The 27,269-nt window shown below is 35.2% G+C and overlaps 1 protein-coding gene across 12 annotated transcripts in view; it reads right to left on the bottom strand.

Moving 5' to 3' along the window:
• ZBTB20 (zinc finger and BTB domain containing 20) overlaps positions 1 to 27,269 on the bottom strand; it is an 821,511-nt gene that overhangs the window by 435,610 nt on the left and 358,632 nt on the right. For 2 of the 12 annotated variants that reach the window (XM_004272028.3, XM_049709908.1), the window contains exon 1: positions 511 to 10,344. The exons of the other annotated variants lie outside the window; for them this stretch is intronic. The gene's annotated coding sequence lies outside the window, so the exon portion shown is untranslated. Of the gene's footprint in view, positions 1 to 510; positions 10,345 to 27,269 lie in introns of those variants that run through there. 12 annotated transcript variants of the gene reach the window in all.

Raw genomic sequence — 27,269 nt, 5'->3', positions numbered from 1 at the left:
CAGAAGCCCGGAGTTTAAGGAACTATTCCAGAACTGTAACGTCCCTTTAGAAACTCTGAACAAGGACTAGCTCGGTGCTAATGTAAAACAGAGTTTACTTTGAAAAATAAACGCAATAGTTGTACCCAAATGTGTTCAGGACACTGTTAAGACAGGTCATAATTAACAATATTGAGAATAACTGAAGAACCTTAAATCAAGCAATAATTTCATACAAATACCCACAAATATCTGAGCAAAGTTTATAACTATTTTTTGGGGCAAAACATTAACATACTCTTCTGCTAATAAAGACACAAAGTAACTCTGAGAAAACCTCCCTTCTCATTTCTCTAACTTTCACAATAAATTCAGCACTGAAACTGAATTCTCAGTCAACGTAGAAATATGCCGAGCAGTATTCCAATAAACAACAAATTGATTTAAAAAAAACCACCAGATTAAAAATTTCCCCCTTACTCTTGCTTCGCTTTGTTGTTTCACTTTCCATGCACACACAATCACACTTACCTGCACAAGTCTGAAACATCAGCCTATGTAATTTTTTTGAAATGTACTCTGTACCGATGCATTTTTCTGTGTTTCTTTCTAACCCTCGGGAATGTTAAGAATTTAGGAAGAGAGCCACAGCTTAAGAGAGCAATTATTTGCCAGTAAATACTCAATTTGCTTGTCCTGTGATTTTTCTTCTAACTTGCATATTCAATAATCCGTCCCTGACTGCGTCACGAGCACAAAAAGTCTTTTCTCCAAAGGAGAACACTTTCGCCAATCAACCTTCAGCCATGCCAGGGCACAGCTCGTCAGGGTGATTTGTTAGCTTTAATTAATAATTCCTCACGCTGGCCACTTTAACAAATAATGCGGTGAGACTGGGACGCTAGATGGCTATGATTCAGGCCAATAAAACTACAGTGGAAAAGAGGTGGGGAGGGGTGGGGGGAATTCAGATGCCGTTTATAAACACCTCTAATCATACTCTTTCAGTTTACAATATAGAGGACATCTCTGCTGAATTACCATGTTATGTCCACCAATTTGTATTCAGATGGGAGCCATATGTTTCTCAACTTTATCTGCTAAGGCCTCCTCGGTGCCAACACAGTTATCGGGCAGACAACATTTACAAAAGCGGTCTCTAGCCTTCAGATTGCAAAAGTTTACGGCAGGGTGAAGTTGAGAAATCAGACATATACGGCACTTCTCAGTGAGCCTCTGTAACGACTGAGAGACTCTACAGAGGTAAGAATTATGAGTGTCAGATTTGCTCTCATCCACTGTCTGATACTAGGCATTTCATTTAGTCTTTTTTTTTTTTTTAAATCTCATACCTCATCTTCAAAACAGTTAACAATAATGGCTGATTTATTCATGCATTCCACAAACATTTACTGAGTCCCAACTATATGCCAAGCACTGTATTAAATGCTGAGAACTGCTTTTGAAAGTAAGACTTTTCCAGTTAACTGACACAATCCATGTATTTATTATATAACATAAGATTATGTACTTGAACAAAGCCACCAAACAGGCAGTGTGTGAATAAAACTAAGGATTCATAACACTGTATGGTCCAGTCAAACAATCAGTACTTGACAGCACACTTGAATCCATGTGCAAAAGTGACGCTCAAAGTAAAAACAAAGAATAAGAAAAGGTAAAAAAAAAAAAATTTTTTTTTTCAAAGATTAGAAAGTTTCCCTCAAGGTGACTAGAACATTCAGAAATATATCAGTCTATTCATAAGCAATGTTAAAAGGTTCACAAGCACTTAAGGAACATGCAAAGTTATAGGACATTTTATTCATGCCTTGATCTAATATGTGTGTGTGTGTGTGTGTGTGTGTGTGTGTGTGTGTCTGCAAGTTCATTAATTTATTGGGTATATATTTATTGAGCACCTACTCTATCCTAGGAACTGAATAATACTATGTATCAAGAGATAAATAAAGCACTATCCTCATCTTCAAGAAGCTCACAATTTAGCCACTAGATTCAAAAAGGGAAAATCTAAACAGAAAACGATTGGGTTGGCCAAAAAGTTCATTCTGGTTTTTCAGTAACATCTTACCAAAAAACCCAAACAAACTTTTTGGTCAACCCAATATAATACACTATAACAAAGGGAATGACATAAATATGCATAAAAGTATGAGGCAGGGCTTCTAGAAGTGATGCATGGACTATTTCTAAAGATAGAGTAGAAATATCACTGGTAGAAGAACATTCTAGAGAGAGGCAAACCTTTGAACTTTTATTAGAATTAGATTACCATTTAGAAACTATGGTATTTAAAGCATGATAAGTTCAGGTTTATAATGATAAACATTTCAGGATTTTAAAATGAATTTCTTAAGAAAAAAAGGCTCCCTAAACTGTGATATCTTGACATCACCAGAAAAGTAAGCAGTATCTCCAGGGTTTTCAGTTGTCTTAGGCAAATAGGAAGCATTCACAACACATACTGACTTTTTGTTTTTTTCCAGCCCATCTATCTTCTTTCACTATGTACATACTTGTACAGCTTCTGTTTTCATTAAGCCATAAGATAAATCATATCTGCATGACCAATAAAGGAAGGGGAAAATCTATATCCATTCATTGGTCACACGTATAACTCTAGCCAGAGAGTACAGGCTATACAGTACTAAGAGTGAAAATGTTGAGGAAAAGAAATGATACCCCAATAGCAAAAAAAAGCTCTTTCAGAGCTAGGAAATGCTCCTGAAGATTGCGTAGAGTTCTTAATGACATTAAACATTTTGTTTTATATTAAACTCAATAGTGAGGCAGCCAGAAGAATACTGCATTTACCATAAATCATTAACCACTAGCCAGTTTGAAGAACTGATACAATGTATTAATTTATTCAACAGATATGTATTGAGCTCCTGACATGTACCAAGCACCTACCAGTTATGGTTTGATTTTTATTTCTGCAATACTCATATATAATAAGTTTACCATTTACTATATGCTAGGAGCTGATCTAAGAACTTTACATATATTATCTCATTTAATCCTCACAATATTACAAAGTAGGTACTATTACCATCTCCATTTAATAGATTATGAAACTCACAAGTGGTAAATCTGGATATGCACTATGTGGATTCATTCTAAACAATGAGACCAGTGCCACTAACACCCACCAAAAATCAGTTCCACTACTTTATAGTTACCTAGTCACATATAATATTTATGTTATTATTTTTAACCTAGCAAAATTAAGGTAGTTTTGAGGTTAATTTGAGAATTGAGCTAAACTTCTATATTTAATGAGAGGCATGTCTCATAAAATAAGACTGGAAAATAGCATTTAAGGTATCAACAGGCTAGCAGTTGGGACAAACTGGCAACTAGCTTGAGTTGGGCATGTTTTAGATAATAAAAACTAGCACCACAGAAACATGTGCTATGGCAGCCCCCTTCTCCCTTATTAAAACTTCACAAACTCTTAGAAGGTAATTCAGAATCTTCTACACCTTTAGAAGCAGAATGAGACAGTGGTTTAAAAAGTGAGAGGAAGACCTTGAGTCAGAAAGGCTTAGGTTTGAATCCTTGCTTGGTCACTTATTAGCTGTGTGCCCTCCGTCAAATTAATTAGGTTCTCTGAGGCTCAATTCTCTTATCTCTAAAATGGTTTGTTGTGAAAATTAAAGGAGGTAATGTAGTAGGGTACAAAGCATAGAAATTAGCCCAGAATAGATGCACAATATATGGCATTTGAAGCATTCAGAGTTAAAGCTTATTAATACAACTAAAATTTTCTGTTTCTGAGCCAAATGACACATGTAATATGTAAGCCTGCCTTAGACAATAAATGTAAGTAACTCTTAGCTAAAGCAAATTGGACTTGGTAGTCTGGTAGAATTTCCTTTGAGAATGTTAATAATATAGTTGAAATGGTTGTGTTTAAGAAAACAGAGCTGACCCACAAAATAGAAAGAGATGACACAAGAATTTACCAGTTAATAATAGACAAAAAAATCTTAATTTTCCAACTGATTAATACAATGTTACATTTCATTTAGTGGAGATGTAAAAGCTTATTTGGGACTCACTGCGGAAGCCAGCACTCAGCACAGTCATAGGCTTTCCTCAGACAACCCGATGCTGCTAAGTTTGCTAACTACCAGCTAACTACCAGCATTCTCCAACTCCAGGCACCCTGATGCCTTTTCCACATACTTTCTTCTCACTTGACCTTGATTTAAACCAGCCATCTCCAGTTCTTGATCTAAAGTATAGAGCAAATATTAGTGGAACACACATTTACTGATGGTGATAGAGCTGGTTGTAGGTGAAATGGGGGTATTTCTTCATGGAGGGGGTCATTGGAGGGGCTTCACAAAGGCTCTTCTCATTTACTTGAATGTGTATGTAAGGTTTCTCTTTTGAGGATTCCTTTGGGATAAGGAACTGCCTGGACCCTCCATTATTGGTTCTTATTCGATGGCCTCTACCTGAGATCAGGAGATGGGGAAATCAGCAGACCAATTAATAAGCACAGGGATTTTCTGAGCCACAGTAGCCTGAGTGGGATCTCTTGGGCAGTCAGAGCTTTCTAGAATCTGCTTATTTCTCAGTTAGAAACCCTAATTGGTAGAAAGAAGAAGTATGGAAGACTACTTCATGTACTCTTTCCCTGGGATACCTAGCTTGGTAACAATGACTTAGTAAAATTTTGGCCAGGTTGAGTCTCTCTTTCCTTATTAACTACCTGATTCTCCAGACTTATTTAGGGAAATTTAATCTTCTGGTTAAAAATGATGACAAGTAGACATTAGAACAGAAACAGTTCAAAGTTGATACTATTTTTTTTATAACGTTTTCTCAAATAAATTCCATATACTTTACAGCTTCCAAACTTATGCATTTTTACGTATGTACATAAATACATAAATACCTAAATATTTCACTAAGTGATAACTGGATAATGATGGAGGGGAAAGGTGATTTAATTCTGTCTAAACAAGAATTTTAGAAATATTCATAAATTGTTAAGTGGTGATCAATATATTTGACTGTACTAGGTTGAGATTAAAACCTTAAATTTCTCAAAAGGTCCTTGTCCCTTGAGGCATTACTTTTTCAGTGAAAGTCTCCAACCTTTACAAATGTGAAAATTGGGATTCCCCAAAGGAGAAAAATATTTCTTGTCAGAAAACTAGTCATGGCTAGTTCACACAGTGAAGGAGTCCAAGACCTTGTCAGCTTTCCTGTGACCTTGCTATGTGATTTGCTACAAGTCATTTAATATCCCCTAATGTCTCAGTTTTCTGTCTCCTTATCTATGATACCTAAATGATATTATCAAGATAATGTGGAGAAAATATTTCTATCATCTCATAGAGCATATGTTAAATTCCTAAATTTCAGGGTATCCAATGATACTAGCAGTATCAAATGGGTAGAATGACACCAACACCCTGTATAATCTTAATAACATATTTAGTACCTCAGATTTTCACTTTTTCAGCTATAAAATGGGTATTGTCATGTTTACATTTTGGTTCAAATACTGCATTAGAATAGAGAGACTATTGCATAATCTATTAAAACTTTTCAACAAAAATTTCATACAGTTTAAAAAATATGACCAATACAATCAAGTCAACAAAGCTGATTTTCAAATATGGATATATTAGAGGAATTGATCTTAAAATATCAAGGCATAAGATGAAATAAATATTTCTAAGCATATTCATATATTTATGAAGGGAGACTATTTCTAAGACTATTTTTATGGCAGCTCTAAGACCCTGGTAATGAGAAAGCCAAATCAGGGAAAGTGAATTTTAGCAGACTGTTGAATGATATATAAAATAAAATGTATTCACTAATGGGTTGGCAGAAATGTTATACATGAGCTTTTGGAACCAGAACTGCTTAAATAGCTTTTCATATTTGGCAAAGCTGTGTTCCTGAAGTGTCCCCTCCCAACCTCCTCCCACCTCTCATTTTTTTGTCCTATAGTGCCAGGTGGGAGTAATGAAAAAAGGGAGGGGCAAAACAAACAGAGACAGTCACTGTGGCAGGACTGTGGCAGCCACTCCAAAGATCAAAGAGCCAATTTAGCTGTGGCTGCCAAAACTGGAACCATGGTGGGTGGCTCATCAGCATGGTACCCTGAGAACCACATGGGCCACTCCTGGTAGGTCAGCACCTGTGGGCACAGGCCCCTCATCCAGCCAGGAAGGACTACCTGATAAGAACTAAATGTGCACATTTCCTTTCCCACTCACAGCATTTGACTTCAACACAGTTCTGCACTACCATTATGTTTGCTGAATGATCTCAGTGTGATAGACACTATACAAAAGGATAAGTCTGTTCTACTCAGATTTCACACCTTACAGAATTCTAAGGAGAACTCTGATTTTCCTACACTAATGGGTAAACTCCTGCGTAACTAGTAGACAGGATAATACAATTTCTAATATTTTAATCAGATATATTGCTTTAACTTTCATATCTGTCATGAGAAAATAATACATTAATACCTCTATTACCCAGCCTTCTCATATTCACCTATAACTATATCTCGATTTAACATGGTCATGAACCCAGAAAAGAGAAAATAGAGTCCTTGAGAAACTAAAAAAAATGCCATAAAATACACATGATTGTCCAAACTTATCTTTATTCATCAGTGAGACTTTAACTTGGAACCTATGTATTCTTCCTTACTACATAGTAGCATTAGTTATCTGGGACCTCCATTCATGTTAGATGGAAAGATGAGATACTTCCAGAAGAAAGCACAATGGGAACTGTAAGAAATAATCACTCTGTGTCTCAGAGTGAAGAGGAAGAAAGGAGTAGGGGAGAGATGAAGTATCCAAGGCTGAGAACTATGTACAGTTTGCAAACATATCTATAATTGTGTCCTACAGAAATCAGTGTGGTAGAGGTCTATACAAAAAAAATATTTATATTTGTTATGGGTTGAATCATATCCCCTCAAAATTCATATGTTGAAGTTCTAACCCCCAATAACTCAGAATGTGACTTTATTTGGAAATAGGGTCATTGCAGATACAATTAGTTAAGATGAGGTCATACTGGAGTAGAATGGACCCCAATCCAATATTATTGGTGTCTTTATAAAAAGGGGGATTTTGGACACACATATGCACATGGGGAGAACACTATCTGAAGATGACAGAAATCAGAGAGATACTTCTACAAGCCAAAGAACACCAAAGATTGCCAGCAAACAATCAGAAGTTAGGAAAGAAGGATGGTACAGATTTCTTCTCACAACCCTCAGAAGAAACCAACCCTGCTGATTCTACCTGCCAGAACTCTGACACTGTACATTTCTGTTGTTTAAGGCATCCTGTTTATGGTACTTTGTTACAGTAGCCCTAGTAAACTAATACAGTAATGATGATCACAGAATCATTATATAAAGATTAACTCATGTTTGCAATACTTTGTTTAAGAAGGTTGAAAATATAAGATTCACTTCAGGAAAAGTGTCATTGATATGCTTTAAATAAATAAACCATTCGATGTCTGAGTGATATCTAGATGACCAATATACATGAAACGTACAGTTTTCAATTTTTGCTAATGCAATGAGATATTGCCACCTCTACTGAAAAGATAAAGTGATATGTACTCTTCAGAAGACATCAAAGAGTCCCCAACCTCTAAGAAAAGCATTTTGACTAGCAAGGCAGATAAATTTGAATTTATTTTTGCTTATTTGTTTAAAATACATACATAGCCTAATGAGGTTGGGATGGTTACCCAAAGAAATTATTGGTAGAGAAGAGGATGGCTACTTAGAAGAGAACAATTAAGAAATGGGATTTGAGTCTAGGTCAAAACTAGGAGATGTTTGTCCAGATGAGAAGTTACAGACAATTCTAAGTATGAGGAATACAGGGGGAAAGTAAGAAGACTGAGGCAAAGCAAGAGAAAGAAGGAAAGGGTGAAACAGTAGTGGAGGAAAAATGAGAGAGAGTAGCTGGTATTGAAAGCAAGACAATCTGAACTGGGCACAGAAAAGGAAAAAAATCCTGCAGATGTTAAGAAAGACAAGAGAGGGTAGCATTCCTGTGTTTTGAACAAAAAAAGAGAGTTAAAAACATCTAGTGCAAGAATTAAGCTCTCTTTAAAACTAGTGCTCTGAATGCTTTTGTGTGAAAAAGAAAGACTGTACCTTGATTTTTCTTTAAAGATTCAATAGTGGAATGGAAACCTTTTTTTCTTTAAGTGTAAGCTAAGCAGTTATGGCAGGTAGGTCAAGGAAGAAATACTTCATGGAACAGGAAGCCATAACTTTATACAATGTGTCCTCTGGAGAATTTACCAAAAATAAAAAAAAAATAGTCCCACAAAGTTTGTTTTGTTAAGTAGCTTTAAAATCCTACCTTTCCTAATTGTTATTAACATTTTATTCAGCCAATTATCAACTTAATCTGGGGAAAGAAAAATCAACTTGACTTTTTGACAGTCAAGTCAATCCAACTGGAAAATTCTAATCCTACAAGAATAGGGCACAGGGAAAACTCTGCATAACAACATTTTCAATTGTCAACAGAAATCCATAATATTATAATCATCTTTTTCTTCCTTTCCCAAACTCATTCTCTCTAAAAAAATTGATGATGATATAATGATATTCTTGGGTAAAATGAAAAAGTGAAGATAGCCATTCATTCTTTATGGTAATAGGAAGTTCTTGTTCAAGATGGTAAAAATTGTAATCTTTTTTTATCCTTCATAGAAGTTAGAGATGGCCTTGTCCATGTCTCTAAAACAACTCAATTATACCACTAAATAGAAGAATTACAGTTTAATTTCAACTATTTTCTATGTTAAACAATTCATAAATCAATTTATTTATTCATTGGGGGAAATTTTAGCTTAGATGATGATATTCAAGTAGGGAGCTAAAATGTTGAAAAAGAAAGTGATGGATTTTTTTTTACAGGTATTACTTTTTCTTTCTACTGGTTTCTAAATGAGTTCTGCTATAGAATTGACTTCTACAGAGCACTACTGCTTCTGGTAGATGGAAAATAATGCTCTCAAAACTGAGATAGCAGTAAAATGAATAAATTCAGATCAATGGAAAAGGAAATGAGAAGGGAATGAGGAAAGGGTTACTGCTACAGCATTAAAAAAAATATATTCTTTGACACTTACTGAAAATAATGCTTGCTTAATCTTTCTCCTCTGAAGAGGAGTAATTGAATAAAAAAAAGAAAAAGGAAGGGAGGAGGAAGAGAAGGAGGGAAGAAAAGAAGGAAGGAAGGGAAGGAAGGAAGGAAAAGCGAGAAAACAATTGATCGATTAAGCATAAAAGCAATAAAGTAAGAAGGTGAGAAAGTAGGAAAGAAAGAGAGACAGCCATTACAGAGGTACTCTCTCATCCCCTTCCCACTGGTTGGCCCTCTGTTCTTTTTTTACCTACTACTTACTCCAACTCAAATGTTTGGGACACAACTGCAATAGTTGAAAAGGGAGTGGGGAAGGAAAATTACTCCCTTTAATTGATGCTCACTTAGGTACCAATCTGTAATTCAGCAGCTCCAAGTGTTTTTAAGCTCATGTACCCCTTTGAGAATAAATAAAATCCATGAACCTCTCCAAGAAAGAAAGAAAGGGCACATCTACCAACACATACAAATTAGGTGTTGCATACTTTAAAAATATGCATGCACATACATATGAAGCATATTTGCATGCATTTTCAAAAGGCCCATATAAACTCTAAACTGATCCCTGCACTCTCTAACCATCCATTAGCTCAGTGTAAAGAACTATTGGCTCTAGAATCTGAACCAAACCAAAATAAATAGTTGAGGGTAGGGACTTGGAGAAATGGAAATGGGATATAAAACAAACAACCAACCAACAAACACATACATAAAAAAGTGTCCCTTGTCTCCAAGTCAACCCTTAAGCTTCTGACTCTTTTCATTGGTTTTGGAACTTATGACTAATGAACTACTTAATTAACAAAAATAAAATATATAGCAAGATATATAATATTTTAGTGATTCTGCATGTTTTTAATCAGTAATTTTACATTCCTCCCTGTTAATTGTCTTTGATAGTGCACTGACATCTAATACTGTCCTGATTTTGAATATTAGCTCTAACAATTACAATAACATTGAAAACCAACACTACTTACTATTGTGAATAGCAACTCATCAGACACATAAGCAATGACATGCAGGGCTTCCCTGGTGGCGCAGTGGTTGAGAGTCCGCCTGCCGATGCAGGGGACACGGGTTTGTGCCCTGGTCCAGGAAGATCCCAAATGCCGCGGAGCGGCTGGGCCCGTGAGCCATGGCCGCTGAGCCTGCGAACGCATCCGGAGCCTGTGCTCCGCGATGGGAGAGGCCACAACAGTGAGAGGCCCGCATACCGCAAAAAAAAAAAAAAGAAATGACATGGAGACTTGGCAACAGATATGAAAAAAATCAAATAAAGAATAATAAACTAATTTTAACTAGACTGCATATATTTGAGACCATGCTTTAGCTGTAATAATGAGAATTATTTCTATTTATTTAAAACACAATTTTTTCATAGTATTTCACAATCATTGAAGGCCTTAAGGTATCTTTATTTCATCTGATTTAGACATCAATTCTGCAAAGTAAGTGGGAGAGATACTATCTTTATTCTACAAGTGAGGAAACAGGCTATATGTGATTAATTGACATGCTTAATATCATATATCTAACATGTGATGAGGTAAAGATGGGAATTCAGGAATTTTGATAAGTTTCCCAGTAATTTTTCTGCTATCCTATACTGCACTCAAAAAATGTTCATTACACATAACTTATTTAGGCACTTAGTATTTAGTAGTGGCACATGTTGACAAATAATTTATAAATCGAATCAGCGTAAATACAGGAACAGCATAGTAGAACATATTTTGAGAAAAAAATATAAATACACATTATCTACCTTCAACTATCCTTCCTATTAGTTGATAAGTGGTTGGTTACTTACATTGGATTTATTAAATTAGAAGTAAAAACTGACTTTAAAAATATATTAGTATATTTTCATTCTTCCATCTTTAAATAGAGTCCAAAGTTTAGTTATTGTTAAAGTTTTACAATTTGATTGTCTTTATATTCCCCGTTTTCACTTGGGAAATTAGTCTTTTAGCTGGAAAATTCTCCTTCGTATTTTTTATTTTAATCTGAGATATATAGCCATATTTTAAAACAAATAAGATGGTAGATTGTTAGGATGAGCTAATTTCTTACTTGAAGAAAGGGTATAACAAATTACAATCTAGTGGATTTACCTGTATTTATCCCTTAATGTCCAAAGCAACGCTTATATCCCAGACATCAGAACCCACCTGAGCAAAACTGTGAAATGTAGATGAAATTTGTCCCCAGTTCCTATTCCTTATCTCCCTTTGACCTTACTTCCTTTTGACCTTCTTAGTCCTTCCATCAACCTTACCAAAAGATTTATTTCTGGTCCCTTTTCCCTGGGGCACTAGAAACTTTCAGTTTAACTTCAGCTGTAAACTGAGGTCCTTAGTCAACTCGGATCCCTCCTACTGCATCCTTAGCCCACCTTGTTAACCCCTCCATCGGAATGCTGCCATGTATCTGACCAATTTCACTATGCCTTATGTCATGCCTTCACTCACCACATCATACTCTCTTAGGCGCCAGAGAGAGACTTGAGATTTTCCTATTTCCTGGCAGGTTATAACTGCATTTATCTCAGCCCTCCATGTAAATCATCTCTACTGATATTTTAGTAATCCCATTTCAGGTTTATTCAATCTTGGCTTACTTCCCTTTCCCAGCTGGGCTACCACTATGGTTCTAGCATGCTCTGGGGAGAATAAAAGGGTGGCAATGAACAAAATCTGTCACCATAAGCCTGAAAACTTCCAGTCTAGCTCAGGCTCTAATGATCAACATGTTTTTTTCCTGTGCCCTAGTTGTTCTATTTATCAAGTGAGAAAAAATACTTTTTACCATGAGATATATGAGGATGAACGTTTAAGTTTTCTAGGAGAAGACCTACTAATAGATTTTTTAAGTATTCATACTGCCTTTCCTTCTGCTTCTAGAGCAAAAAAAGAATACTCAGAGTACTCCAAAAATAAATATTGGAAGTGACCCATTATTCTAGAATTCATCTGTAGTAGGCAAAATAATTGCATCCCCAAAGTGTCCACTCTCTAAAACCTAGAAACTTTAGTACATGGCAAAATGTTATGTTACATGGAAAAGGAACTAGCTGAGGCAGTTAAAGTTATGGACCTTAAAATAGAAAGGTATCCTAGATTATCCAGGTGGGCCCAATCTAATTACCTCAATAGCAGAGAACTTTTTCTGGCTGGAATTTGGAAAAGAGACGTGGTATAAGGGGAAGTCAGAGAGATTCCAAGGGTGATAATGATGTGAGGTACTCTTGCCTGCACAGAGATATAGGGGCCCATGTGCAAAAAGCTGAGGATGGCCTGCAACTGAGAGCCAACAAAAAATGGAGACTTAGTCCCATAACCACAAGGAACTGAATGAGCCTGGAAGCAGATTCTTCCCAGAGCCTCCAGTTAAGAACCTGGCAGTATGATACAAGTTTGGTCTTGTGAAACCTGGAGAAGACAAATCAGTTGAGCCAACCCAAACTTCTGATCTGCATAACTATGAAATAATAAATTTGTCGTGTTATAAGCTGGTAAATTTGTAGTCATTTGTTACAGCAGCAATAGAAATTTAATATACCATTCCAGTTCAGTGGCCAATAGGTACAATAGTTTAAAATTATATGGTAAGGAGTTGGAACAGGAATCAATATCATGAAAACAGAAAGTTCTTGGTACTACAAACACATTTTCCCCTTGATTTTCCTTCTTTCAGTCATATCCCCAGAGAAACAAAGGACTAAAGGACAAAGATCATGAGGAGTGTATATCTACTTAAATGCAAAGTGTCTTCACCAAGGAGCTTCACAAATATGCCTTTTTGTCACAGGTAAGAATAGTATACCAATAGTGCCACACTACTCACACCAACTAAATCCACTGTCTTGAAAACGAAAAAGAAAAATCTGAGAATAGTTCAAAGGATTATAAAGATATGATAATAATGGCCATTTAAGAGAAAATGAAGGCAGAATCCAAGCAAACGTACTCAGAATTCACAGATCATATGTGTACTAGGGTGTGTTTTCTCCACTATATAAGTTGTCTCATAACCATACATTTAAAGAAAATTATTTTCAAAATTACAATTATGTATTTTTATATGGCATCAGAGCTATTTTTCAAATGTAGCTTCCAAACAATTTTCTTTCTTACTCACATTTTTTTGCATAGCCAGATTCTGGCCTTGACAGAACAAAACAATATTGGAGGAAAGGCAGCAATTTCCAATGATTTTTCAGCATGGAAGGTCTAGAGAACTTGACTTTTGAAGATATACTCACGTTCAGAACCTAAAAGTTTTTGAGGTATAACAACTTGTTGAAAACGGATACTTTTATAATCAACTAGAAATGATTCTCACAGTAAAGGGTAAATGCTCAGCAAGTTGTACATATTCTACTTTATATCACAGTATGAAATAATACAAATGAAAAAAGGAAGAAAAACAAATGTAGTGATTAAAAATTCTTGTAGAAACAGGATAAATGCAATTAACTTTTTTTTTTCTGTAGAGACAAGAAATACATGAGGTAAAAATTTCTAACACCACACTTTGCAGCTTTCCTTTTGTGTTGCACGAGGCCACAATAGGAAGTATAGCTCTAATGGTTTGTTTAAGAACTGTGCAGGATGAAGACCATGTGAGAAAAAATACTCACCTTTCTCTTCTTTTGAACACTACATTCTGTTTACTACAGGTCTCTGAAAACTTATTAAAAACTTTGGCCATTTTATAAGGAGATATCATAATCTTGAGGCACTTTGAGTCTCAGGCACAGCAAATTAATCCCCATTTTATATCTGTCCCAATTTAGTATTTCCAAAGGGGGCGGATAATAATAAATCCCACCAACTCTCTTTTTTAGGGCTATTCAGATACTAAATAAACCAGGAACATTTTAAAATGCAATCTCACAAAAATCTGCTTTGCTTAACCTTCTCTCCGTCTTTAAAAAATAAGAAAGGCATGATGTTCTTTTTTTTGTTAATTAATTCATTTTAGACAATTCCTTAAATTTTCATTTTAATAAATTTTTGTGTGGGTGCATTAATTACTTTCAAAGACAGCTTTACAACTGTTACCTATTAAAACCCTTTGTTAGTGAATAAAAAAAAAAAAAAGAAAAAGAAAAAAAACTTCCAGCATGCGCCCTCCCTTCTCCATTCTGAGCAGGTCCTTGCTATCAACTGCTGGAGTATGCTTGCTTTGCACCTAGAGCTATAATTATTTTGCTTTAATTTTAAAAAACCTTTTGTTCCATTCCCACGAGCCCACCTGATCCTTATATTACACTCGCTCTATTAAAACACTCATGCAGAACAAAGCATGGCTGTACTGATTCATAAGTAACTTTTTTTTCTCAGAAAAATGCCGCTGGCTAGGGTTCGGGACATAGTCCTGGGCTTCACCTTCCTCTGCCAATTTTCATGTGTTAGAGAAAAAAAAAAAAAATGTTGTTTCAGAGTGTCGTATTCCTCCCAAACGTCCTTTCTTTGTCCCAGTGGCTTTTTGTGTGTTTTAAAAAATATTTTGTTATCCATAATTTTAATCTGCCGCAATATAAGTGATACATTGTTAAGGATGGTGGGTATATTAAAGGATGGTAATCATGTTGAGATTTCTTTTATTCATATGGTTAGGATCTTTTAAAAATCACTTTTCTCTCCTTACTCCACTCCTTTTCCTTGAGATCTTGCAACACACGTGGGCTTCTGGCAGAAAACAATTGCAGTGACTCATCAGGAGAATTGTTTGTTTGCTCTGAGGAGCACCCTGAGGACCCTCTGGGCTGCACACGGAGCCCTTTGATCTTAGGAAATTTATTTCTTCCAGATGTTTTCCCCACAGCCACCTTTCTGCAATGTCCCTCTTCATTAGGTAGCCTGAGGATAAACACTCAAGACCCACTGCTACAGCATACAGTTTTCCTGAATGGAGTGTGACAGGGAGTTGACATTTGATTGAGTCGTTGGATTCCCCTTGCCTTAGGCACAATGATGGAGGAAGGTTAACGCTGAGGAAGGCAGAACTGGCTCTCTTCAGGCAAATGTCCTTAGAATTAAGATGGAAATTATGTGAATCAAGCCAAAAAAAACACACAAAAAACACAAATCTGCAGCCCATTGCTCATGAACCTAGCCTTATCCAATCTTATAAAATCTTAATGCTTGGATCTGTCATGTGACTTGCCCACTTGTTCAACCTACAGTATAAAGAGTGAATAGGAAAGTGAAGTCTTTGGACATGCATTTTCTTGGTCTGGCTGAGTGTGCTAGTAGAAATGAAGGGAGGACAAGGCAGGAGAGGGAGAATAGGTGCATAGAGAAAAATGGTCTGCTAGGCTAAATAAGCCCCCCTCTGCACAAATGATAGCCATATCCTGATCCCTGGAACCTGTGTTTGTTACCTTATATGAAAAAAAGGACTATGCAGATGTAATTAAGTTAAGGATTTTAAGATGGGGAGACTGTCCTGAGTTATCTAGATGTGCCCTAAATGCAATCAGAGGTATCCTTATAAGAGGGAAATTTCACGCAGACACAGGAGGACAAGTTAATTGGCCATGAAAGCAGAGATTGAAGTGATACAGCCACAAGCCAAGAAATGTTGACAGTCACCAGAGGCTGGAAAAGGCAAGGAAACACATTCTCTCCAGAAAGAACAAAGCCCTTCCAACACCTTGATCTCAGCCCATTGATACTGATTTTGGACTTCTGACCTCCAGAATTGTGAGAGAAGAAGTTTCTGATATATTAAATCACCTAGTTTGTAGTAATTATGTTTTGCTGTCACAGGAAACTAATATAGATGGTAACTGCTTCAAGACTCCATTGTTCAGCATATTCCTGAAATCATCAAAGTCTCAGGTTGAAGGAGGAGTGGAAAATAGGGTGCTAAGATTTGACGAAATTCTTTGTGGAGATACTAGAGTTCTTAACAGCATTTGTGACCTACAGCACATTGAGAGTGAAAATAAACAGAGAAAAGAGAGTACAAGAGGTCACTTGACAGATTTTACAGATTGTAAGTGTAAATGCTCCAATTTTCTAATACTAGTTTCATATTTTATGAAGTAGGACAAATCTATTATATTTTCCCTTTGAAATAAACATTTATGTATAATGTATTACCAGTCATTTTCCCCCTAAATTGTCAGTATAATATAATGAACTACAGCAACAATTGATTTGGCATATACAAATCAATATTATATTTGGCATATATAGGCTATGCTATAAAAGTGAAGATCTGTCTGCACTTGAGGTAACTTTCTATTAGCTATTCAAAGGACAGTCAATTTTAAAGATTAACTCAGATAATTTGGAATCTAAACCCAAGAATTCTTAAATAGATGCATTAAAATAATAACAAATCTGGAAAAGTCCAATAGCAAAATGACTATTATGTGACAAACTGCTCAGTTTATCACTTTCCCTAGATCATTAAAAATCTATAGCAGCTGCATCATTTAAAAGGACAAGGAGGACTCCTCAATTCCCATGCTTCTTTTCAGCTATTGGGTTTTTCAACAACCAAACCATTAATCTTCATAAACAACATGAGGTCAGTAGACCTAGACCACTAACACAGATGAAGAAATAGAAGATCTGGAGATCCTGAAGAGATTCTAGATCAATCAGCAAATGATAAGGACTGAGAAAATCAAATAGAAATGCTGACTATTCTCTAGTACCTTTGTAAAGCAAATAGAGATCTAGAGATCGAGTTGTCCTTTTGAACACTCCAATGACAAAATATATAAAAGATGGTCATTTATTTTTTGCTACTTTCATGTAACTACCACTGAGTATTCATTTGACAGTAGGTTTAAAAACAGAAAAACATAATACTTTATCTTTTAACAAAATAAACAGATAATAAACTGATGATTAATACAACTAACACACTGAAAAAAGATATCCCAAGTTATTCAAAGTACCAGGAGGCTAAAGAAACTGGTAGTTGTCCCCATGAGCCTACATTTGGGGAAGCACGAATAATGAGAATCTCCTTGCATTCCTTCTCCACTTCCCACCATGACCAGCTGTATCCTGATCTGAGGCAGTTCAAGCTCTCAGGACTTCAGAGGTTCACAATCTGGAGTGAAGAGCAATCAATGCAAATTCCACCTTCATACTCCCACGTCTCATTGTTTTATTTGCTTTAGCACTATGTACACCTTATCTTTGGAAGGTCAGAATGCCTATCTTTGCTTTGAGCGTGGTACAGGTTCTCACAGCACCATATAATTATAATTGCTCTTTACTCATTTATTAACCCTTCCAACAACTCAGGAGGCAACTGTTAACATTCGTATTTATCACCATCCCACTTGTTTCCACAAGTTCCTAAAGGGCAGGGAATATGTTTTTCTTTCAACTAGCTTCCCTTAGCTCTACAACACATAGTTAATTCTTAAGGAGTAACCAGCTGATATGTAACTCAAGGCACAGGAGAATGGGTGGCCAGGATCAATGCGGATTGGCCCATTTGACTTTGCAGACTTTGTAATAAAACATTGTTTGCTGAAGAGATAAACAATAAAAGAATTTTTAAAAAATCCTAACGCAAAAGTACCTTAACTCCTTTAGCATAGGTTATGATCCTGAAAGGTTCAGGATCATGATTATTACCCTTAATAATCTGTACTGTTCCATAACAAATACACTGAGCCATAACAAATATAGTAGGGTGAGTTTAGTATAATATAGTTGGCTGTGATGGAGAAATGGTTGAGATGAATGGGACTTTAAAAATCAAGAGTCAAGGACATTTGGGAAGATATAAGATGTAACTGGGTACCTTTTAAATGAACAAGGACTTGTCTCCAGCATTTTAATTATCATGTTTCTGGGACTTGAATTAAAGTTCCAGGTTACCAGTTACTTAGTATAAGTTTTCCAATAAACACCCTTTGGTTATGCATTTAGATCTTCAAAGTGGGTAGACTTACACAGCCCTTCCTACACAGGCAAATTACATACATAAAAAATGTAAAGTTAGTATTGTTTTCTTTGATGCAGTTTAGTGAATTTTTAAAAATCTGTAATGAATAAAACCAGACTTTAAATTCTGGATAAAAATGTTCTACATCAATGACTATCCTGATGTATCTTGGTTACAGATTACTGTATGTTAGTTTTCTTAATAAAATGGGATCTCCATCAAATACATAGATAGATCATAGAGTCTTCCCATAGGGACCTTTAAGATCATCTAATCTAATTGCTTATTTTACAGATGAAGAAACAATATGTGAGTGTTTTAATAAAGCATACTTTACTATTTGCATTGAGACAAAAAGGATGTTACATGAAGAGAGAAACAGAAGAGACTTAGAAGTAGAAGGTTGATGAAGGAGAAGAAAAAGAAAAGAGAAGAGCTTTTTCAGTGGAGTAGAACACTAAGCAGAGATGCATTTTCTAATATGCATCCAAGTCTTTGATGGCTTAAATATTACAAAGATGGTAGCATCCATATTTTAAAGAATTGCTTAGATTATTAACATATAAACAGTTTAGACAGATTTACCTCTAGGGAATCACATAACTTATCATAAATAAACAAACATGTTCTGTATTTCTAACATGGTAACCGTCCATTCATTTATTCTGCATATCACCTCTCACTTCCCCAGCATATATGCAAATTGAAGGGAAATACAAAGAGCATTATTAAAATATATTTTAGGATAAAGATTATCCCCCCGCAAACAGAAAATGTGAATACTTTTTAGAGTTACATAAAGATAAGCTCTGATTTGGATACTTGCTACTAGGAACTATGTGAACTTGTTAAAAGTGTAAGGCTCTGGAATCAGATTTCCTGGGACCTGGGATATTGACACTTAGTTGACACTTAGTTGACTTTGGGCAAATTTATTCCTCTCTGTGCCTCAATTCACACCAGTAAAATTAGATAACAATAGTGACTATATAAAAGAGCAGTAGTGAGGGTGGAATAATAGAACTTTACATATAAATCTCTTAGAACAGGAACTGGCACATAGTAATTACTCAATAAATAGCTGTTACTACTAATATGTACAAGCCTGTTAAACACTTTCAGGGGGTAAGGGTATTCTCATTAATGAGACTTGTTTAAGTATTCTGTCTTTCAATTTGTGGCCTAATTTAATTCATACCAATATTCTATTTCAGCATGAATAATGTAGTATGAAGAAAAGCCTCAGTTTGGTTTACTTAGATGTGTTTGAGACAGGGATTATCATCCTTTTAAAAGGAATAAACTAAAAGGCTGCATCTGGTTCTGACTTAAAGCAACTGAGAGGGCAAAGGAGAAAATGAGAGAGCAGGAGAGGCTTAGCAGGATGCATATATTGTCTGATGCTGTGGGGAACATGAGAGAACACTCTAAGAGGAAAGTGAAGGTGCAAATGCCCCCTTATATGACCCCACAGTCTCTTATGCATGTCTCAAAGTCATTAACCTTCTACTATGTAATTATTTGTTTACTTATTTTTTTCTCCGATTGTACAGTGATCCACTTGAGGACAAAAATTGTTCCATTCATTTTTGTTCAACAGTTGCTCAGTAAAATATCCACTGAATAAATGAGAACTAGTTAATTAATAACAACTACTACAATGGGGGAGGCTAGTTAGCAGTCCCTAAAAGAAGAGCTAACACTCTCATAGACACTCCTATTCAATGGAGGGAAATGTTGAGGTAGAAGTGACTGGCTATGGATCTGGCAATGGATCTGTGATCTCCGTGCTGGGGATAAATGCTCTCAGTAAGAATAAAATATTTTTGAAGTCTTAACTTGTGTTTTTTTCCATAAATTTTTTTTTTCCATAAATTTCTTTAAAAAAAATCACAAATATCTGAGAATCTACTATGCAGTACTTTACAAGGCAGAAGAACTAACTGCAGTGTGGGGAGCAAATGTAATCAGACTAATAAACCATGGCAGAAATCTGAAAGTAAATTCAACAAGAGTCCCAGACAATGTGTTGTGGAAGATCAGAGAATAAGTAAGTACTTATAGCTGAGGAAATAAAGGTAATTTTAGTAGAGAGGGTAATATCTCAATCCTGATGCAAATACTTAATATAAGCCTGTGAAAACAGAGCATTATATATTTAATTTGGAAATTGATTGATGTGCAGATATTAGTGGAAATATCTGTGAATGAATGACATAAACATCAAAGGCATTCCTTTGTATTTGTATGAGACTCAAAGTATTAATATATAGTTCATGGCTATTAGTTGTTATATATGTCCCTGAAATGACAATAAGTCTAAGTAAATAAAATAATAATAGTGCCCCTTAGAAAATTCATCCATTTGTGAATATTCATTCATTCAACCTAATGTGAGGACCTACTGCATCTCAGATTTTGAACTGTGCTGAGTACATTGGATAACATGTGTGGTCAAGATGAAATAGGTGTTCTGTCCAAGAAGTAGATTCAGATAATTAAATTAATAACTATAACATGATGTATTCTATGTTAGATGAAGAAGTGGATGTTATGGGAATGCATATTTGTAAGCTATTTTACTTTAACTCATTCCAGAAATATGGTAGAACTATATTTGGACAAATATAAAATGCTAGTGGTTTTTATTGACCTTGAATTTCTTCTGATTTGGTCTCATTTAAATCTACAGAGTAGATTGCCACAAGTGGGTCTTTTGCATGCTGCTTGCTACTCAAAATTTTGCCTTTTGAACAGCCTATCTAATTATGGATATATTGAGCAGAAACAAATTTATTTTCTTAATTTCTTTAAGACTCAACATGGCAGCATTTTTCCTACCTCAGGGTTTTGGTGTTTTTTTTTCCCCGTTAAGGTACATCTTTATCATAAACAATAGCAACCTCTACAGGCCTGCGAAAAGTAAAATCTTGCTTGGACCAGTAAATTGAACAAACATAACACAGGAGTCACAGAGGAAGCAATTACAGACAACACCAATTCTTATCATTTTAATAAGTAAAGGTTTGAACTGGTCTTTTTGTTGTGATTCTTCTTCAAATCCAAGCCATAACCTATTCCCTGTACCAAATATTTCCCCCCAAATTGTCAACCATACAGTGAGTCTGTCTTAGAAACCAAAATTCTGGATTTATTAAAGCAGAAAACTACTGCCTTCCTTCATTTCTACTCTAAGGAAGGAATGAAACTGTCTTCTTTTTCTTTGCATGAAAAGTATAGTTAACTAGAGCTGCCACAGTCTAGAGAACTAACAGAGTAAAATACTAAATGAACCAATACATAGGGCATTTGTCTCCCTGGATTTCATCTAGTTCAGCATCATGGCTTTATAGTCTAAGCAATAGATGAAGAGCCTCAATAAACTGGGCAAATAATGTTTTATGTGAATAGCATAGAAAAGAATGGACAAAAATACTGTTCACCATTGCACAGAATACAATTAAATATTGTATTGTCTTGTTAAAAAACTAACAAATAGCAGCTGACTCTCAACCCCATCATAGAAATGTATGTGATCAGTTCAAATAGTCTTAAATATGGTAAAAATGTCCTTAGGATATACAGGATGAGAGAACAAAATGGTCTCACCCTCATCTGTTGTACTCAGGGCCGGTGTGCTGTGTGGTTGTCATTTAAGTGCTCTGTTTTTTTTTCTTATCTATACTATAAATTATGCATGCATGTTTGTATTTTAGAAGTACATAATTTTTTTGGATTAACTTGTGGAGCTATTGTAAAGAAGGATGAACAAATCATGCTGAGAAATGAGAATGTGAATAAATGCCAATTCTTTCCCAGATCTGAGATGAGATACCCTCACTCCTATTGTAAGAAAATGAAAGATAGGATGTGAATTAATCCCTTCTCTTTAGGATACCGTACTAATTAAACACATTGACACTAATTATAACAATAAGTAACAATTTTTGAGCACTTACCATGTGCAAGGCAGTGTTATAATCATTTCATATATATTCTCTTATTTAACGCTCACAACAACACTATATTACATATAAGAAAACTTGAGACAAAGAAGTGAAATAACTTGTTTAAGATCAACAGGCTAATAGAAGGTGGAGTTAGGATTCAAACCAGGCACTCCATAGCCCATACAATGTTAGAATATTCTGAACCAAAGAGATGAAAGGGATCTAACCAATACCTTGGGAATATCATTCAGCTTTTCTCAATTTTAGGTCCTTCATCTAGGACAAGGGTCAGCAAACTTTTTCTATAAAGAGCCAGATCATAAATATTTTAGGTTTTGTGGGTCAAGCGGCAATATCAGGAATGCTATATTATGTGGGCACTTATATAACAAGAGAGAAAACAAACCACACTATATATTTTTAATAAAAAATATTTAAAATATTCAATTTAAAACTTTTAAATAAAATTATTTAAAATAAATCACATTGTTATTTTATTAACAAAATTTAAAATATAATAATAATTAAATCTTTTTTTTTTTTTTCCAATACAGGTCTCCTAATGACAAGAACAGAATTCTTTTTTAGAGCATAACACATTGCTTAGCTGAGGTTCAAAGACAGTGTCCTTATCATGAAATCAACTGCAAATGTTCATCTGTAAAAATCATTCTTACCTCACTGGCCATACAAAAAGAAAACAATACGCTGGCTTTGACTCACAGGCCATAGTTTACCAACTCCTTATCTAGAAAACAAAGTTACTGTACTAGATGATTTCTGAGAACCCTTCCAATTTCAAGATTTTAGGCACTATCTTACCTTACAAGTATAATAATTTTGATTTTTCAGTGTCTTCAGTACAGTTAGATAAGAAGTAAAATCTAAAAACCCTATACTCTATATATGCTAATAATTAAATGAATAGACGCATGTAACCACAGCATCAAATATTTATATCTGCCTTGCAGATTATCGTTTTCTTAATTTTCTTAGGACAATTTAGATTTTATTGCATTTCCACGGGCCCCTTTGAATGTCATCATAGAGGAAAAAGCTTTCTGTTGATAAAGCATTTGAGTGGTATGTTAGAGGCAGGGAGACAATCAACATAGCCTTACGGTGAAATAAGAAAAGAGTAACTACGACATACAGATAGTTTCCCTACTAAAGGGAATTGTTTATCTGATTTAATTCTGTGTTTCTATACTGACATTTGGTACCTTAAACTAACAGTATAAATTCATACTTCACATAAATTGGCATTGGATTTGCAAACTGTGACTTCTATATTGCTTTATTATATTGTTATTATTATTGAAACTCCTATGGTTAGTCATGGGAATTTCTCAAGAAACTTCTAGATTCCCTGACAGTTTTCATAGGAGGTTGTAAAAACAGAGGGCTTCCAGCACACCTAGAATCTTTTCAACACACAAATAAGTAGTTTTCTTGCCCTTACGTAAGCAAAAATATCAAGAACTTATTGTCTCACATTTATTTACACTTAAATACCTATTTTCAAAAAAAAAAGAATTAAAAAGTCGATCTATGACATTTGAGGTCTAATGTCATACGATTTATCAATTCTTTACGGTATAATTGAACACTTCTGTAACAGTCAGAGTAACAGATAATTAACAATTTTGGATGACTTTATAGAAACTTACAGAAGAAATATGTTTTCTGGTTTCTGATGCAAAGATCTATAAAATAGTGTTATTATACAAATTCCTTGGTGGTCTTAAATAAGGTTGACCCTAGCAAAATTGCTAAGTCTTCAAAAAGGCTTACTTTCCCCAAATTCTGTTTTATATTTTCCCAAAATACTACATTTTATTTTCCCAGGTAAGAGTGAATCAACAAATCAATTAATGCTATTTTGTTCTTCCAGGGCAACATTTTAAATTTTGACAGGGGCTTTTTCAACTTAATGTTTTTTTTATTTGAAACTACTGAAAACTATCCCATTCACCCACAGACAAATACAAAATGAAGTTAAAAACATTACAAACAATCCCACCACTTAAAAATAAATTTTAACAAGAATGAAAGAAACCTCCTCTGTCACTGCAATCTTCCTCAGTCACCCTCTAAGATAAACAGTTTGGAGTGTATTCTTCCCATTCTTTGTGACAGTTGTAGTTCACTTGTATCAATGTAAGATAAGACAATTACCTATATTAAACCTACAACTTTGTAATTTAAACTTAACATATATCATGTAAAATCTCAGGGCAGTATATATGGATCTATTTTATGCTTTGTAAAAGATAGATATAGTCTAATGTAATAACATGTTAAACCATTTATCTTTTGATGGAAATCTAATATGTTTTGAAGTTTTTGCTACTTTGAATAAAGCTGCGATGAAAATTGTTGTAATATATGTGCAAGTATTTCTTTTTTTTTTTAAAGGACTTCAAATGCTTGGCTTTTTATTTATTTATTTATTTATTTATTTTTGGCTGTGTTGGGTCTTCATTTCTGTGCGAGGGCTTTCTCTAGCTGTGGCAAGCGGGGGCCACTCTTCATCACGGTGCGCGGGCCTCTCACTGTCGCAGCTTCTCTTGTTGCGGAGCACAGGCTCCAGACGCGCAGGCTCAGTAGTTGTGGCTCATGGGCCTAGTTGCTCTGCGGCATGTGGGATCTTCCCAGACCAGGGCTCGAACCCGTGTCCCCTGCATTAGCGGGCAGATTCTCAACCACTGCACCAGCAGGGAAGCCCTGTGCAAGTATTTCTTATGGAAAGATTACTAGAAGTGACTTGCTGAATATTAAGATATATTCCTTTAAAAACCTTTTTTTGAAGGCAATTTCTTTAAACATTAAAAAATCAAGCAAATTTGTTAATAAAATAATTACCATTATTTAGTTCCTAACATTCTAGGCAGTGTGGCATGCCCTTTAAATGCATTCATACATTTCAATATATAAAATTTATTATATATAAAAATTCTGATGGTCCAATTCTGAAGGACCTTAATTGTCACGCTTTGGAGTTGGATTACAATCCTATGAGCAATGAGGAGTCATTGAAAGTTTCTGAGTAGGCGAATGACCCATCTCCGTCATTCAGAATAAATCATTTCTAGGAAGGCAAGAGAGGAAAGAGACCCATCCAGTTGGTGGAGACACAGTAAATGGTATCTAGAGGGCATGGGACCAGACAATGGAGAACAATCCTTGCAAAAAGCTAAACTTCTTCTGCACCCAAAAGTGAAGCAGCATGGCAGCCTTAACAGGAGATAAGCATCTTCCTTCAAGTATTACCTGTCAGACAATGACACTTGATCAGAGCAAGAGTAGGTTAAGGGTGTGCTTTCCCATCCTGCCTATTGTTTCCAATGGCTCCAGATAACCACTAGTAGGCAAATGTGGAGATGAGGAGAACACGGGGCCAGTTAAAAAAGAAACACAGAGTTTCCAGGTTTAAAAACTATCCAGCTGAGAATTTTGTTGTGGTTACTCACATATGGAAATGGCCTGAAACAAACGGACCAGAAGCCAGCTAAGTTCTGAGGAAACTGTATTGCCAAAGATAATAGAATAAGAAAAAAAGATGAGATACAGCATTAACTGGAGCAGGCCTCTTCCACCAGGATGGTGCTATTCACAGAGATGGGGTGGGGAATCAAGATCTCTTACTCAATTTAAGGTGCCTACTGGACATCCAATGTAGACAGCAAGTAAATGGTCCTATTTCTACGCCTAGAGCTCAGGTGAGAGATTAAGGTCAGACTTGAGATAAAAATTTGGAGTCATAGACATATAAATAGTATTTAAAGCTATTGGATTAGAAGAGCTCCTCTAGGGTGTATAATGGACCAGAGAAGGAGGATCTAACAAAAGTGACAAGTCAGTGAGGTAGGAGGAAAATCAGGGAGTGTGAGGAGTGTGAGGTCGTAGAAGCCAAGGGGTGACATTATTACAAAAAAAAAAAAAAGGATTATTTCACATTTTGAAATGCTTCTGAGAGCTGAGTAAAATTAGAGTACGCCTCTGTATCAGGGTGTAGACAATGTCCTGCAGCCAAGGACGCATAGTAAACAAATTAGTTAATTATGTTACATTGTGATATAAAGTCCACCTTTGTTAAGAATAATAAAAATGTTGCCTTTCTTGCCATTCTTAGTAGCTAGATGTAAATCCTGGAAAGACAGTGTTCGTTTTTAATTTTTAAGCTGGAAGGAATTTTAGAGATCATCTAGGCCAACTTTCTAATGTTATGGACAAGGAAATGAATTTGGAGACGTGGAATGATTGCTCGAACTCCAAAACTGCAAAATGGCAGAAGTGGGGCTGTGATGCAGGTCTCCTAACTCAGGACAGGACTCTTTTCTCTAAAAAAAAACGTGTGTTCATTGACATAAATTTGTTTTCATTTTTCCAAAATGTTATTTTTAAGTAGAGACCAAGACTCATTCAACCCCTGATGTGCTGATCTCAAAGAATTTTATTTCAGTAACCACATTCTCAATATCATTTGCCTCAACATTAGAAGTACAAACAGAACTATAATTTGATATTTTTCACATCGCCTTTTCCTAATGTACCACGTATTTTTCACCTAACTAGTTGAGATATGGCAAGTATTCGACAAATGTGTGTTGAATGAATACATTAATTTTGTTATACCTCATATCTAGAATTTACATAGGTACATACACTATTTCAATCTACAATACAATTTGATATAAACAGGTGATTTTTTTTAGATCTTCAAGAAAGAGATTTCTGAAAAATTAAATTAATGCACTATCATAGAGAAATAGCAATTCTGGGAAGAGGAGGGTAAAACAAACAGTATCAGAAATATAAAAATAATACACCATATTTTTTTCCTGCGGAAAAACATTCATAGGAGTAGAATATCTCTAGAAATGAGTCAGGAAAGATTATGAACCCAGAATCACATTTTCATCTATAGCTTTAAAAAATGTAGTTAAAAGAAAAAAAAAAGTGTTTCCACTACACACTTATTACAATGACTAAAATAAAAAATATTAACAATACCAAGGGTTGCCAAGGATGTGGAGCAACAGGAACTCTTATACATTTCTGGTGAGAATGCAAAATGGTATAGCCACTCACTCAGCAAAACTGTTCGGGAGTTTCTTATAAAATTAAACATACATATTACATCTGACCTAGCAGTATGACTCCTGGATATTTACCCTAGAGAATGAAAACTGTGTTCACACAA

The sequence above is a fragment of the Orcinus orca genome, chromosome 5 (genome assembly GCF_937001465.1).
Source record: "Orcinus orca chromosome 5, mOrcOrc1.1, whole genome shotgun sequence".
NCBI lineage: Eukaryota > Metazoa > Chordata > Mammalia > Artiodactyla > Delphinidae > Orcinus > Orcinus orca.
This window is presented reverse-complemented; position numbering and strand designations above follow the sequence as displayed.